The sequence below is a fragment of the Schistocerca cancellata genome, chromosome 8 (assembly GCF_023864275.1).
Source record: "Schistocerca cancellata isolate TAMUIC-IGC-003103 chromosome 8, iqSchCanc2.1, whole genome shotgun sequence".
In the NCBI taxonomy this organism is placed as follows: domain Eukaryota; kingdom Metazoa; phylum Arthropoda; class Insecta; order Orthoptera; family Acrididae; genus Schistocerca; species Schistocerca cancellata.
The window spans coordinates 361468504-361484371 of NC_064633.1; the positions used below are offsets into that span (position 1 = coordinate 361468504).

Genomic DNA, 15868 nt, shown 5'->3' on the forward strand with positions numbered 1-15868 from the left:
GAGAATGAGCCGGGGTACCATCTTGATGAAGATGAAGTCATTTGAATCACCTTCATGTTGAGGAAATAAACAGTTTTGATGCAAGTCTAGTTCTAGAATTCAAAATTTAAACTGTTGTATGTCCAGAAACATTGGAATTATGTTGCTACCATTTGTAATTTGGAAGATATAAATGTCTGAAATCTGTTTCTTGATTTTGAATAGCCCTGTCTTTTAATCAGCTGATGATTTAACACCCATGATTGTTCCCACTGCCAATTAGCAAATGGTTCAAATGGCTCTGAGCACCATGCGACTTAACTTCTGAGGTCATCAGTCCCCTAGAACTTAGAACTACCTAAACCTAACTAACCTAAGGACATCACACGCATCCATGCCCGAGGCAGGATTCAAACATGCAACCGTAGCGACTGCGCGGTTCCAGACTGTAGTGCCCAAAACTGCTTGGCCACCCCGGCCGGCGCCAAATAACATTTAACATAGAAGTTACCTGGTAATACCGACGAATGGTGTCCTTCATCCACTGTCACATATAGCTGCTAACATGTATTCACATTTTAGGAGCTTTGTTTTATTCTTGACATTATTGCAAAAATGAAATAATGTCTCCACTCCTTGTAACAGTGGCCATGAAATGTGACTTGGAACAGCATGTAGTTTAAGATACATGTGTATTAATGTGATAAAATTAACAACATTCAAATACTTAATACTACTATAGCTATGGGGCTTTCACCCCACAGTAGGAATGCTTAGTACCGTACTGCACTTAACTCTGCAACCGTGACGTTGCATATGCATGTTGCCTAATACAGGGGCATTAGAGCAGAGAGATAATTTGTCAGTTGAAACCCAACACAGCTGATCAACAGCAGCAAAACAAACACACACACACACAGTCTATCAGTAAATTATTTCTCATGTATTATCTTCAATGCTATAATCTTTTTGTGCAAAATAATGCCATATGACAGGATGGACAGCCATAAATAATATTGTCTTGACCTGAGAGGGAGTAAGGATTACATGTTTGACTGACAAGGGCTTACCTCGAACGACGCAACTGAAGAGAGGCTTTCATGCAGGAGTTAAAGGACTTAAACCTGTAAAGAACCTACAAGCTAATAGGGTGCTCCAACACAGAACTCAATGTTATTCTCAAGGATACTTAGCGTCAATGAAAGCCAGTCCCATACTGATGCTGCTTGAGCAAATGATTGCAGAAATGCTTCTGCTGTCTTCCCAAGACAGCTCTTAGATACAAAGTACACTTAATGTGATATTTCATCTCTTAATATTGGATTCTGGGACACCTACCATCTCGTTCGTAAAATATTACAGACACCGACCTCATAGACTATAAAATTTTTCTTGTCATCTCATCAGTAGTGCCAATGGATTATTATGTCCATTTATTTACATTCACTTAAAATTTTCATGTGACTACAACTCACAATGTTAAGGCTGGCATCTTTCTTCATTGTCAACAGAAATATACAACATAACACTCACTTCACATTTTTACCTCTGACCACATCTCACAAAATTATGACTGCTATCATTCTTTATTTTCAACAGTGTTATACATATTTTCACAAAATATGTCAATATTTTACCACTACATTGTATCACTTTAGGCATAATTGTGTGAAATCTGGTTTTGTAGAAAGGGATTCAGTTTTCTTAGTTCTCCTGACCCAACAGTCTATACTTGCTACTCGACACATTTTCTTACCGCTATTTCGACACCATTTACAATAAATATATATGTAACACAAGATTATTAATAGACATAAAATAGTGGATCCTGAGTATCCCCTGTGGAATACTTGTCCATAGACCATCCTTTGAAGTCTTCATTTGTTGGTAAGTTCCTCTTGCAGTTCATCAGTTACATGCCCGGCAACTTTAAGAGTTGGCTAACTGGAGAAGTATGTCGTAAAGGTAGTATTGCAGGTATTCCTGAGAGTTTCAGCTTCTCAGCTTCTATAATAAAAGAGTTTATTTACATCATAGGCCTATTGAGTTTGGACTCAGTTCCAGTGTTTGCAGAAAAATGTCAATGAATTAAGGATGAGTCCACCTTTTTGTAAGCACACAAATTATTGTTTTACTTCATCACCCAAACAAGGTTCACCTCAGTTGTAGCATCCTCAGTGGGTATCTTATTATTTTCCTGAAAATACATACATACAAGTTCTTTTTAGGTTATGGAATATGATGCATCAGATTACGTTGTCATTTAAATCATATGTGCACTTTAGATTATATTTTACACTGAGTGTGTCATGTGCCTGCACAGCAAAATAAGCCACAAGTCTAAATCAGAACACAAGACATCTGCATACATGAGGCATGTTCGAAAACCGTCTGCATTCATTTCATCATCCGATCTTTAATTTGTATATTTAGGTGAAATTAATGGCATATGTTCGTTTCCGTCCTTACCGTTGTCGTGTTTTCCAAGTTCTTGGCTGTGACAAGTTTGTTTTATATATCAAACGCGATTTCGTGTCATTGATCTGGACCTGTGGACATCGATAACGATTTTTTTAAGCTTTGGTTTGTATATTCATGGATTCTGTTATGCATTTTGATAGTATTTACTCACGTTTTCTCCTGTTCGTTTGCAAATACGGCGTACTGTTACTTTGCAGTAGCTTGGACACACCCATTTCCCTGCACAAAATTACGTCTCTGATGCGCTTCCGACTGTCGTTTATCGTTTGTCTAATGTATTGTTTCTCTTTGACTCCGCGAACTTTGAAATGTAGTCCTTCAGTACACGCAGCTAGTCTCACAGACCCTTGCAGTTTCTATCTTTCTGAATTTGCATTTAGTTGTATGTTATGGAGGAAAGCGTTATTAAATGAAGTAATATCATTAAAAATCTGTTCTGTAAATATATTTAAAGAATAAATTTAATATTTTGGTCAAAAATATTTACACAAGTGGAGATACATAACATTTAGCTGTTATAAAAATAATGGATGTATTCAGTCAGATATTTTGTCGATACAGTCTTGGCACACAGTAACAGAATGTTCAAGGCAAATGTATTCCTTGCAGTTCATACAAATATGTCTTGTTTTTCTGTTTTTGCTTCTTCAGTCCACACACCGTCCTCGTGAAGTCGCAGTTGATTCCACTTCAGAAATTTTCACACTGCAAAGCTCTCCTATTCTTTCAGTTGTCTTCCTTGTCAATGTTTGTGACATTACTCTTCACTGAAGATGATCATGCAGAAGCGCAAATAAAGCTGCCTCAAAAAATTTCTTCTTCTCAGTTGTTCTTTCTGATTTGAGTTGAAAATAATAGCAGCATTTATCGCAGCTGTGTGTTCATGATGCGATAAAAAACAACCATAGGACATCTTGTGTGTCTAGCTACATTGTATGTTGCATCATTCCGTCTACAACGTCAACTCCACCCTTAGTAAGGTTATAGAAAGTGATAATTTCTGGTTTTTTATCATTCCCTGTATTTTCGTCAGTATTTCCATTGTGGTGCATCGTTGACAGTAGTAATGGCACTCTATTTCGTTTCGGCACATAAGAGACTAACGTACAATTTTTCTGAAACCCAAACATAGATGACTTTTCTTGTCGGATTTTAGTGTTAATAAATCGCCTTGGGACTTATCTCTTGTTCTTCCTCAGGGTACCAAAGATGGTCGTCTTCTTCGTAGTCAATGTTTTTGCAAGCTCGTAACTTGTAAAATAATTCTCGCAAGTTATGTTGCGGCCTGTACTCAGGATAGGTTGGCAAAGTCTCTGAACGAGTTCAACTGGTCTGCTGTCCTGTCTGTAAGGGCCTTCATGCTGTTGCGCAACATATACCTCCATGTTGAATGTGTAAAACATTCTGGCATCCACTACTGCAAAAATCGTTACTCCATACTTGTTTGGCTTATTTCGCATGTAATTTCGCAATCTGCATCTTCCACGAAATGCTTCAAGTTTTTCATTAGCTGTCATGTATTCAGAAACTGTATAAGCCTTCCGAAAGTTTTCAACAGTTAGACTGAACACCTGTCTTATCGCCACCATGTGATCTGTTTTCTCTGTTTCGATTCTCGTTTGTTTATAGTCAGATCTGAGGCATCGAAGGAGAAAACGAAATCTGTTTATGCACATTGTGAGATGAAATATTTCAACTCCTGTGTCATCTGTTCCCCACAAATCTTGTAGACTTAGTTGATGGGCACGAATTACACCATTGTAGTACAATAATCTCAATAAGGCCTTTATTTCAGCTTTATTAGTTTGTTGTGTATCTCTTTCACTTGAAAAGTTCCCCTGGATACTTTGAATGTACATATTAGTGCATTCAACGAGTATTTGCATAATGTTTTCATCAAAAAATAGTTCCCAGCATTGTAGAGGATTTGTAGCACTTTTCGCAGCACCTTTCAAACCTGGAAAAAGAGTTATGATGTTATGACAACGTGTGCAGGAGTTCTTTGGCGGAGCACGTGAGTTTCACACTGTTCCGTCTCTACCGACAAACACATCATTGTCTGCACCACATTCACTGTCTTCTGATTCATTGTTTTTTGTATCAACTGCACTTACAAGATCGGCCGTTTCGTCACGTAAACAACCGTGACATGTCCACGGAAAATCATCGCTGACGAATTTTAGATATACTTTCGCGCACTTCTCGTGGACCAGTAGTTGCATTTGATACACAGAACATCCTTCTTCACGCCCTTTTCTCATTCTCTACACGCAGAACTGTTCATTTTTTGCCTTTTTAACGAGAGATAAGCGTCACTACACTTTTCTGTCGGCGCCATATTGTGTTAGAATGAAACATTATGCAAACTACTGAACTGTTTAAAGAAAAGTTATTGAAAAGTCCAGAAGAATATGCATTATGTCTGGGATTAGTTCACCTGATAATAAAATTAAAACAATTTGGAATATTGTTAAAAGGGAAACAGGGCAACTGAGAGCACAGGAAGACTGTTTATCTGTCAAATTCAGTTGAAAGTCTGTCAGCAAAAAGTCAGAAGCAGAAAACATTTTTAACGATGATTTTTTAAGTGTTTTAGAGAAAATAGGATCCAGCTATTCACTAGAAAATGCAAGGCTGTATGGGGAAGAGGCAATAACTATGCAATATGATAAAACAAATTCAACCCACCTATCCTACTAAAATGAGGAAAATAATAAATTGACTCAAAAGTAATACCTCATATGGAATTGATAGCATTTTCAACAGAGTACTAAAAGCTTGTTCTGAACAGATAAGTAGGATTCTCAGCCACATATGTAGCAGGTCACTGAAACAGGGCATTTTTCCAGATGGACTAAAATATGATATTGTTAAGCCATTGTATAAAAAAGGGGATAGATCTGTTACTGACCACTACTGCCCAATCTCACTTCTGATAGCTTTATCCAAAATTTTTGAAAAAATAGTTTATTGAAGAGTAACATGACATATTAGTAAAAATGAAGTATGGCACTAATAAAATGTTAGTTTGTTTTTCAGAAATGTTTTTCAACAAGAAATATTATATATGCTTCTACTGATCAAATATTAACTTCACTAAATAACCACACATCATCCATTGGGATATTTTCTAATCTTTCAAAGGCTTTTCATTGTGTGATCACGAAATTCTTCTAGATAAGCGTAAGTCTTGTGGTATGACTTCATATTTAACTGGAAGAATTTAGAAGGTTGAAATTAACAGTACAGATAGTCTGTAAAAATCAGCAGAGTCCTCTAACTGGGGAGGTATCAAGAATGGTGTCCCACAGGTTTCAGTCTTAGGTTCTTATTGTTCATAATATATATTAAAGACTTGCCACTCTATATTCATGAAGATGCAAAGCTAGTTCTTTTTGCTGATCATACAAGTATAGTAACCACACCCAACAAACAAGAATCAGCTTAGGAAATTGTGCATAATGTATTTCAGAAAATTATTAAGTGGTTGTCTGCAAATGACCTATCACTAAATTTTGAGAAAACACAGTATGTACAATTCTGTACACTAAAGTAAATGGCATAAAACCATTTATAAATATAGGCTATGAATGGAAGTCTGTTGCTATTTCAAAATTTGTGGGTGTGTGCATTGATAGTAAATTGAATTGGGAGAAACACATCGATGATCTTCTGGAACAGTTAGCTTCACCTACTTATGCTATTAGGGTTATTGCAAATTTTGGTGACAGAAATATCAGTAAATTAGCTTACTATGCCTATTTTCATTCGTTGCTTCCATATGGCGTCATATTTTGGGGTAATTCTTCATTAAGAGAAAAAGCATTCATTGCACAAAAGCATGTAATCAGAATGATAGCTGGATCCCAACCAAAATCGCCTTGCAGACATATATTTAAGGAACTCAGGATATTCACAGTACCTTCGCAATACATACATTTACTTATGAAATTTGTTATTAATAACCCATTCCAATTCAAAAATTACAGTATCGTGCACAGGTACAACACTAGAACAAAGCATGATCGTCACTATTCTGGCTTAAATATGACGTTGGCACACAAAAGGGTGAACTATGCTGCCACAAAAATCTTTGGTCATTTGTCAAATTGCATTAAAAGTCTGACATAAGCAATCCAACATTTAAAAACAAGTTTTAAAAAATTTCTGAATGACAACTCTTACCCAATAGATGAATTTTTAGATATGAAGCAGTAAAAAAAATTGTATAAAGAAAACTTACATTAAAGTGACATGTTCCACGTCATTATGAATTGTCGTTTTCATGATCTATGGAATAGGTATGTATGTATGTACATACTTATGTATGTATGTAGAATGTGTCTTCGGCTGGCTTATCTGTAACTTGTTGGGTGCTGTGCTGCGAATAATTGTACCATTTGGTGTTGGTTTTCTGTCCATTGTGATGTCTAGTAAATCTTTGTATTTGTATCTTAAGTTCCAAGGGTGAAGGGTATTTTTGGGTGACCAGTATTGATGGCTCTGTGTATTCTGTAGTGGCCAATCATGTGTTTCATCTGTCGAGCAAATTATGTCATCAACGTAACTGTACCAGTATATTACTTTGTGCTGTTTTGTTTTTATTGTTTCTTCAACGATTTTGTTTTCACGGTGGTTAAGGAAGATGATGGCCTGCAGGCCACTTAACAGTGACCCCATGGAGAATCTTTTGTGTAGGGTGTAGAATTCATCTTTAACTCTGAAATAATTTTGACCTGTAATTACCTTCAAAATAGTTGAGACTTCCTGTGTATGTGTTTTTGGGATAAGGTTTGTCTACTGTAGTTGTCTTTCAATTACTTTGATTGTTTCTTAAGTTGATATGCAGGTGTGCATTGATTTGGGTGATAAAACAAAAATTTGTGTACTTGCAAACAGGTGGATCCAACTTTAATCCATTGTTTATTTATATATTTAAAATGAGTATTACGTGATGACTTGCTGCGAATGGTACTGGTCTAGCACAATAGCCATCTAGTGGTAGAACGGGTGAAACTACAAAAATATGCAGACATATTATCTGTGCCTCAGAATAGAGAGAAGTTCTAAACTGCCGTCAATCTGTGCATGTGCATTAGGCAGCGATCACTTGCACAAAATGTGTACCACAGTGCTTTCTGCTTGTTGTTTGCTTATTGTTAGACTGCTAGTGGTTGATTTCAGATTTTCGTGTTGGGGATTTGGAGCATTTTTTTCAATAAGTATGTTTCATAAATACAGGAATAAAGCTTTTTTTGCAGTAGACTCTTTTATAGTACCTGTTTGTGAAAGCATTTTTTATTGATTGCTTCATATTCTAGAAATGAAATGGAGAAAAGAGGCATTAAGCATCTTAAATCAGGCACACAGGAAGGAAAGGTGCATGTATGACCTGCTGTATCAGAGTAAGGTATGTCGTCAACTGTCTCTTTCTGAGTAATATGCATATAACATTATACAGTGATTTTTGGATTGAATCTTAATGCCTTAGTTTATGAAAGTTAATGTTTGACTTGATTGCATCTCTTGCTTTATTTCAGCATGCCACAAAAGAGAAATTGGAAGTGGTAGGGGAAAAAGGCCATTCAGTTTGGCCCAGTGCGACAGAAGACGACTGCAAAACTCTGAGTAGCATATATACATAGTCCAAACTTGGAAAAATAACGCAGGTGCACCTTTAAGTACTGGTCCTTTAAAGTGCTGCCCTATCCGAAGATTTACTGTTACTGCCAGGTCAATAGCTCCAAAAACAAGTGGGTCCTCCAAGTGCAAAATGCTGTATATATACATGTACCTGTGTAAACAAGTGTCATAATATAAAACTAACTGTTGGGTCTGTAATTCATAACAGTAGTAATTTACCTAACAGAATAACAGTTATTTAATAAATAATGATAAAAAACAGTTTCTTATTATATAGGAACCTTGAGTCAGATGAATAATTTAATTGAATGACGTTCCAATGTGGCACACAGTCCCTCTTGTGTTTCGCACTGTGGAATGAATGACTTTATAAGAGACTAGATGACCCGGCGAACTCTGTTCCGCCTTAAAGCCAATAAATAATCAGATTTTAGTTGTTAAGTTCAACTTTTTATTAGTAAATACAAATAAAGAAATTAAGTATTTTAATGATTCTTTATTCTTTATGTTTTTTGGTGCATAGCTTCCACTCTTCCAATAAGTACCTTGTAATACACGATATTTTTTTTTCTATTAGGCACAAGAACAAACAACGCAGATGGTCTTTCGACCCATGAACATGCTACATATAATTGACCATGTGAAAAACATGGATATTCCAGATTTAAACCACAAACTTTGAAGGATTGGCCTTGTCATTTGTTAATGGTCATAGTGAATGCAAGACGGATCGGAAATTGAAGTCTTTTAAACTCAAACAGTATATCAGTTGGGATCATCGAGATCCTCGGAATGAGAAATTCCTCACCTTCGAATTTTCCTTTGAGTATCGTCACATAAATAACATTTTTCATCAATTTACTTACCACCAAACAGGTACAGTTGCACAGTTTTGGTTGGTTTATGTTTCAAAGCATGATTACTATGGAGATAACTTTTAGATGTAAATTGTGCAGTGGTAAGCCAGGCACATCCAAGGAGTTTAAAAATTCAATTGGATAGTTGGTGGCTTCATCTTCATTTGTTACACAGTCAATAGATTTGAATGAATGCATTTTACCAATGATCTCATTCTGAATATGTAGTTTAGGTCATCTACATCTTTATTCTTAGCAGCTAAAATTGCTCGCTCACTCAACCATTCATTACTTTTGTATTTAGTAATGATGTTTGGGAATACTTTGTTGGAAAGTTCTTCTTTCAATGAGACAAAGTTACAGAAATTATGAGGAAATGAAATCAATCTGCTCGATTCTTCGACAGGTACTCGACCATTACCAAAAGTGTGCAATTGCTCAGAGAAATCTTCAGCAGATGTATCATTAAGCAATGCAACTCTCATGTTTGTTGTCAGCTGAAGTTTCTTCACATAGCGCCATAGATTCGATGATTTGAGGCAAGCATTTATTTCGTCTGCAGCCGTTGTTCTTGGAAGTACTGGTAGTGTTCGGCGGAAATCGCCAGACAGTAAAATCGTTGCTCCTCCAAAACATCTCAAGTCATTGTGTAGATCTTTCAATGTTCAGTTAAGTGCGTCTAATGCACGTTTATTCGCCATTGTGCATTCGTCCCAGATGATGATCTTGGGTGCTGATAAAACTTTGTCCATTGCTGAGTTTTTTGTAATATTAGTGGTTGGTTATTCAATAGCTGGAAGATTTAACGGTAATTTTAATGCTGAATGAGCCATACGGCATCCTTCTAACAATGTGGCTGCTATTCCAGAAGAAGCAATTGAAACCGCAATGTTGGATCTCGCATGAACAGTGGCTAAAACTAATGACATGAGAAATGTCTTGCCAGTTCCACCAGGGGCATCCAGGAAATATAAACCACAATTTCCATCACCAATTGCCTTCATTCATGTGTCATAAACTTCCTTTTGTTGGGGGTTCAACAGGAGTACATTCGTTTGAACTACTAAATCTAATTCCTGGTGGTCATATTCACGTTCCCGTTCCAGTTCTCGATTAAATGCGTCATTCATTTCATGATCTGGCGCTGGCATTCCTAACCTGACTAATAAACTTCCGCACATGAGGTAACACATGTCTTCGATCAAGAGTAAAGCCCGATTATGTATCTCCTCATTCATTTCAAGATCTTGATTTCTGGAACTGACACGAATTTGGTGTAAAATATCTTCTGACATATTATCCTTGTATTTGTGCCACAGGTTAGATGGGTTCGATGGAAAGCATGTCGAAATGATGATTGTAAATAATGTCTGTATCTGACTTGGAGATGCAAAGATAATGGCTTCACCGATCGTTGTATCCCAATGGCTGTCGTGTTCTAGTAAATTGAGTTCTTTATATGCCCCACGATATGTTGGGAATATTATACCTTTAACAGTCTGTAGTGTCCCAAGTGACGTTAGCCCACGCATATTTACCAGCAACAACCGCAAATAGAAGCATTTATCATGCTTTGGATGAACTGAAAACATACAACAAAGAGCATCAGTAGAACGCACATCCGGATAACTAGGAACCGCATGGCCTTGCTTTTGAAAATTCTTCGATGAAGCATTCAAAGTGTAATAACGTGGCATCTCCGAGTAAAGCACAGTTCGTGCAAACGGATCGCTTTGGCAGATCGCAAAGAAACTGGTCAATGTTGTCGGTGGAGGTGTTTCAGCATGTTGAACAACATTCGAAGCCGTGAAATATACTCGTTGACCACCGTCCAGATCCACAGCCAAATGTACAACAGTAAGATGACGTTCGTGAATAGGGAATGCGAATATACGCCAAATCGCCTCATTGCAGTTCACATAACGACCAACTTGGAATCACGAAATTTCATCGTTGGTACTGGTGGATTGGATGCCAAAAACCGCCGTATCGCTGCCTTTCGTGACATATTTGCAAATGTATTTTATGGACGTTACTGAATTGCAATACTCAACGTTGCAATGTGTCTTGTACATTTTGGAAATAAGTGGCGAATATGGAACAATCCAACTGTTGTCGACAAAGAAATCCATTCTTTTCACTTTTGTTGTGATAGTTTGGCCATTATCATATGGTGATCGACGCAAATACAGTGGATAACCATTGTTGCCAGTGACAGTTAATTTCTGTGGATATCGTTTTGAACACTTTCTGTCGACCAAGCAAGGTGATTGGGAATTGCTGGCGCCACACGGTCCATGAATCATATTTGTAATTACATCATGGAGGTCTGGATCGGCTTCATGATAGGGAATCTTGGCACTTATGATATCATCTGTTTGGTCTTGTTGAATTCTTTCTACTAACCAAATAAGAACGTGTGCGTGTGGTAGGCCTCGTTTTTGCCATTCGATTCAATACATCCAGCATCCTGTATCTCCAATAAATAAATAAGGTACTTAATTGAAGAGTGGAAGCTATGCACTAAAAAACATAAAGAATCATTAAAATACTTAATTTTTTTATGTGTATTTCCTCATAACAAACTGAACTTAACATCCAAAATCAGTTTATTTATTGGCTTTAAGGGGGAACAGAGTTCGCCAGGTCAGCTAGTTAATGATATATACTAATACTTAACCATAGCTGTCATTTGCGTTTTGTTATTCCATGCCAGATACCTTTTTGTTTTACCACGTTTTATAGCGGTCGAACGGGATAAAAAGTATCCTATGTCTGTCTCCTGGTTCTACGCTATCTCTCCACCAATATTCAGCCAAATTGGTCCAGCCGTTGTTGAGTTATAAATAGTGTAACTAACACGACTTCCTTTCATATACAGGGTGGCCCATTGATCGTGACTGGGCCAAATATCTCACAAAATAGGTGTCAAACGAAAAAAGTACAAAGAACGAAACTTGTCTAGCTTCAAGGGGGAAACCGGATGGGACTATGGTTGGCCCGCTAGATGGCGCTGCCATAGGTCAAACGGATATCAACTCCGTTTTTGTAAGAGGAACCACCATTTTTTGTTACATATTCGTGTAGTACGTAAAGAAATATGAATGTTTTCGTTGGACCACTTTTTTCGCTTTGTAATAGACGGCGCTGTAATAGTCACAAACATATGTCTCACAATTTTAGACAAACAGTTGGTAACAGGTAGGTTTTTTAAATTAAAATACAGAACGTAGGTATGTTTGAACATATTATTTCGGTTGTTCCAAAGTGATACATGTACCTTTGTGAACTTATCATTTCTGAGAACGCATGCTGATACAGCGGGATTACCTGTAAATACCACATTAATGCAATAAACGCTCAAAACGATGTCCGTCAACCTCAATCCATTTGGCAATACGTATAACGACATTCCTCTCAACAGCGAGTAGCTCGCCTTCCGTAATGTTTGCACATGATTGACAATGCGCTGACGCATGTTGTCAGGCATCGTCGGTGGATCACGATAGCAAGTATCCCTCAACTTTCCCCACAGCAAGAAATCTGGGGACGTCAAATCTGGTGAACGTGCGGGCCATGGTATGGTACTTCGACGACCAATTCATCTGTCATGAAATATGCTATTCAATATCGATTCAATTGCAAGCAAGCTATGTGCCGGACATCCATCATGTTGGAAGTACATCGCCAATCTGTCATGCAGTTAAACATCTTGTAGTAACTTTGGTAGAGCATTACGTAGGAAATCAGCATACATTGCACCATTTAGATTGCCATAGATAAAATGGGAGCCAATTATCCTTCCTCCCATAATGCCGCACCATACATTAACCCGCCAAGGTCGCTGATGTTCCACTTGTCGCAGCCATCGTGGATTTTCCGTTGCCCAATAGTGCATATTATGCCGCTTTACGTTACCGATGTTGGTGAATGACGCTTCGACGCTAAATAGAAGGCGTACAAAAAATCTGTCATCGTCCCGTAATTTCTCTTGTGCCCAGTGGAAGAACTGTACACGACATTCAAAGTCGTAGCATGCAATTCATGGTGCATAGAAATATGGTACGGGTGCAATCGATGTTGATGTAGCATTCTTAACAGCGACGTTATTGAGATTCCCGATTCTCGAGCAGTTTGTCTGCTACTGATGTGTGAGTTAGCCGCGACAGCAGGTAAAACATCTACTTGGACATCATCATTTATTGCAGGTCGTGGTTGACGTTTCACATGTGGCTGAACACTTCCTGTTTCCTTAAATAACGTAACTATCCTGCGAAAGGTCCGAACACTTTGATGATGTCGTCCAATATCCCGAGCAGCATACATAGCACACGCCTGTTGGGCATTTTGATCACAATAGCCATACATTAACACGATATCGACCTTTCCCGCAATTGGTTAACGGTCCATTTCAGCACGGGTAATGTATCACGAAGCAAATACCGTCCGCACTGGCGGAATGTTATGTGATACCACGTACTTAGACGTTTGTGACTATTACAGCGCCATCTATCACAAAGCGAGGAAAGTGGTCCAACTAAAGCATTCATATTTCTTTACGTCCTACACGAATATGTAATAAAAAATGCGGGTTCCTATTTTAAAAAAAACGCAGCTGATATACGTTTGACCTATGGCAGCGCCATCTAACGGGCCAGTCATAGCGCCATCTGGTTTCCCCCTTCAAGCTAGACAAGTTTCGTTCTTCGTAGTTTTTTCGTTTGATGCTTATTTGGTGAGAAATTTGGCCCGGTCACTATCAATGGACCACCCTGTATATAGATTAGACAGTTCTGTTTATGTTGGCGTTTCTGTTTCTGTTTGTGTACTGGACATGTGTGGCAGGTGTATCCCATGTGGATGGTGTAATAGGTCTACGTGAACCAGCGTGTAGTTACAGATTTTCATGCTTGGTGTGCTGGAGCATAGGTATACAGTTTGCTCACATCGTGTAATTGGGGCTTAAAGCAGGAGCTATCTCTACTTATATTGGCATGTCTCATATGTTCTGATCATAACATGATCCAAGCGCCAGAACTCCTGCGTTTTCCCAGTATCACATAGTATGACATCAGTCAGTGGTAACTCATTAAACGGAACTGTCAATCCCTCACTTTGGGAGCTCTGAATAACCATTCATTGTCACATACCGGTGTTGAGATACTTCTGTCAAACACAATATACTTTAGATTGAAATCCTTAGCACCTCTCTAACCAGCTGCAGAATTTGTGCTTTGCATCTTTCATGATAATAGGTAGAGATGAGCACAAAATTCTGTTTACATACCTAATGCATAACCTTAAAATTTTTACGTTGTATTGTTCAAGAGACAGTTGCACATACTGCCTCTTGGCTTCATCAGTTAGTGAGATATCTATTTCCGGAGCAATATAGAAAACATTCTCCTCGTTTATCAACTTCTGCTGGTAATGGCCATATTTTATATGTATTGTACTCATTGTTATTCACTAGTGCTATACTAGGAAATAATTTATTGTCAGCTAAGAGTACACTGAAATTTGTGATATGTAATAACTGGTAACCCTGGCCCACAGTGTGTTTGGTCAGAAACTATTAGTCCTTTGTATGATCTGTAATTAATTTTAAGTACTTCCAAGTATTCAACATGTAGTGATCGTTGTTTCCTAAATCACAGTATGTATAAACTTGTGCATTGTATATCAAACCTGACTTATCCTAAATCATTTGAAGTAACTATGTACTTAATCACGATTTACAGGATGAATAAAAAAACATACGATACAATACACTCATCTATACTGCATTTAGATCCATGTTAATCAGGGCACACACATTACCTTTGAAACACTAAAGCATTTACACAAGAAATTGATACAGTCAAAGGAATTGCAATAAATTGTGGATATTCAGCAAAATCAGTTGACAAACTATCCAACAAAATACAGGCCAACATCAGAAGTACTGCATGAAGAACGACTGACAACACATTTTTTCACAAACATTCCCTATTTAGGTACAGAATCACAAAAAATTACTAACTTTTCAGAAACACCAATATTAAAATATCATTCTCCACGAAGCATGAACGATGACACTCTTTACCTCACACACTAAGCAAGAACACCCCACTAATGGACCATAGTGGAATATATAAATTATAGTGTAACAGCTGACCTTCATTTTATGTAGCCAAAACAGGATAAACTTTCCGCAGACATTAGAAAGAACACACTTATGCTTTTACTCTTAACCACTTAAAAAAAATCCACAAAAGCCAAGGACATGCACCTTAATACACACTGACTAAGTCACATCCACAACAGACTAACTGTACTACACACAGAAACCCATAGTAAAAAACATGATCTCTTAGAACAGTTAGAAATGATGCTATACAAAAATAAAAATCTTTCGAAAACATGTAGAATCAACAGATAGAGATCTGCAGCCGCAGTTTTTTTCAGCAATTTTAAATGTTTATTTTTTCTGAAGAAACAAATATTTAATAGTACAACAATTTGATAACATAATCCACATTTGACATATTCACAAATATTTGTTTTGTGAATGATATCGTGTATAATTGATAATGTAGCTTCTTTGAAACAATGACACCTGTGTATTTATAGTAATGCAGGAGCAGTATATTTGAAATTCTTTGACTTTTTTGACCCATGTTTACAAAATGTGCTGTAGAATGAAAAATGTATGTATGTGAATAAACATGTTGACTCCTACTGTGCTTTAAAAATCATGTATCTACCACTCGAAACAGTAAGTTACTTTTCGATTTGTATTAGTTTTGTAAACTTATAGTCACAATGTGCCCACTTTTGTGTATTCCACTGTAATCTTCCCACAGCCAAAATTAACCTAAATCTGGAAAAATAATAGATGTAGAGTGGCACAGCATCTGAAGATGATC

General features: G+C 37.3%; 1 long non-coding RNA gene across 1 annotated transcript; it reads right to left on the reverse strand.

Annotated features, from left to right (window-relative positions):
* Positions 1-2001: 2001 nt before the first annotated feature.
* On the reverse strand, positions 2002-2700 carry LOC126094898 (uncharacterized). Its single transcript, XR_007521891.1, has 3 exons — positions 2612-2700; positions 2449-2528; positions 2002-2176 (listed from the first exon to the last, which is right to left on the reverse strand). It is a non-coding gene; the product is annotated as an uncharacterized LOC126094898 (long non-coding RNA).
* Between the last annotated feature and the right edge of the window lie 13168 nt (positions 2701-15868).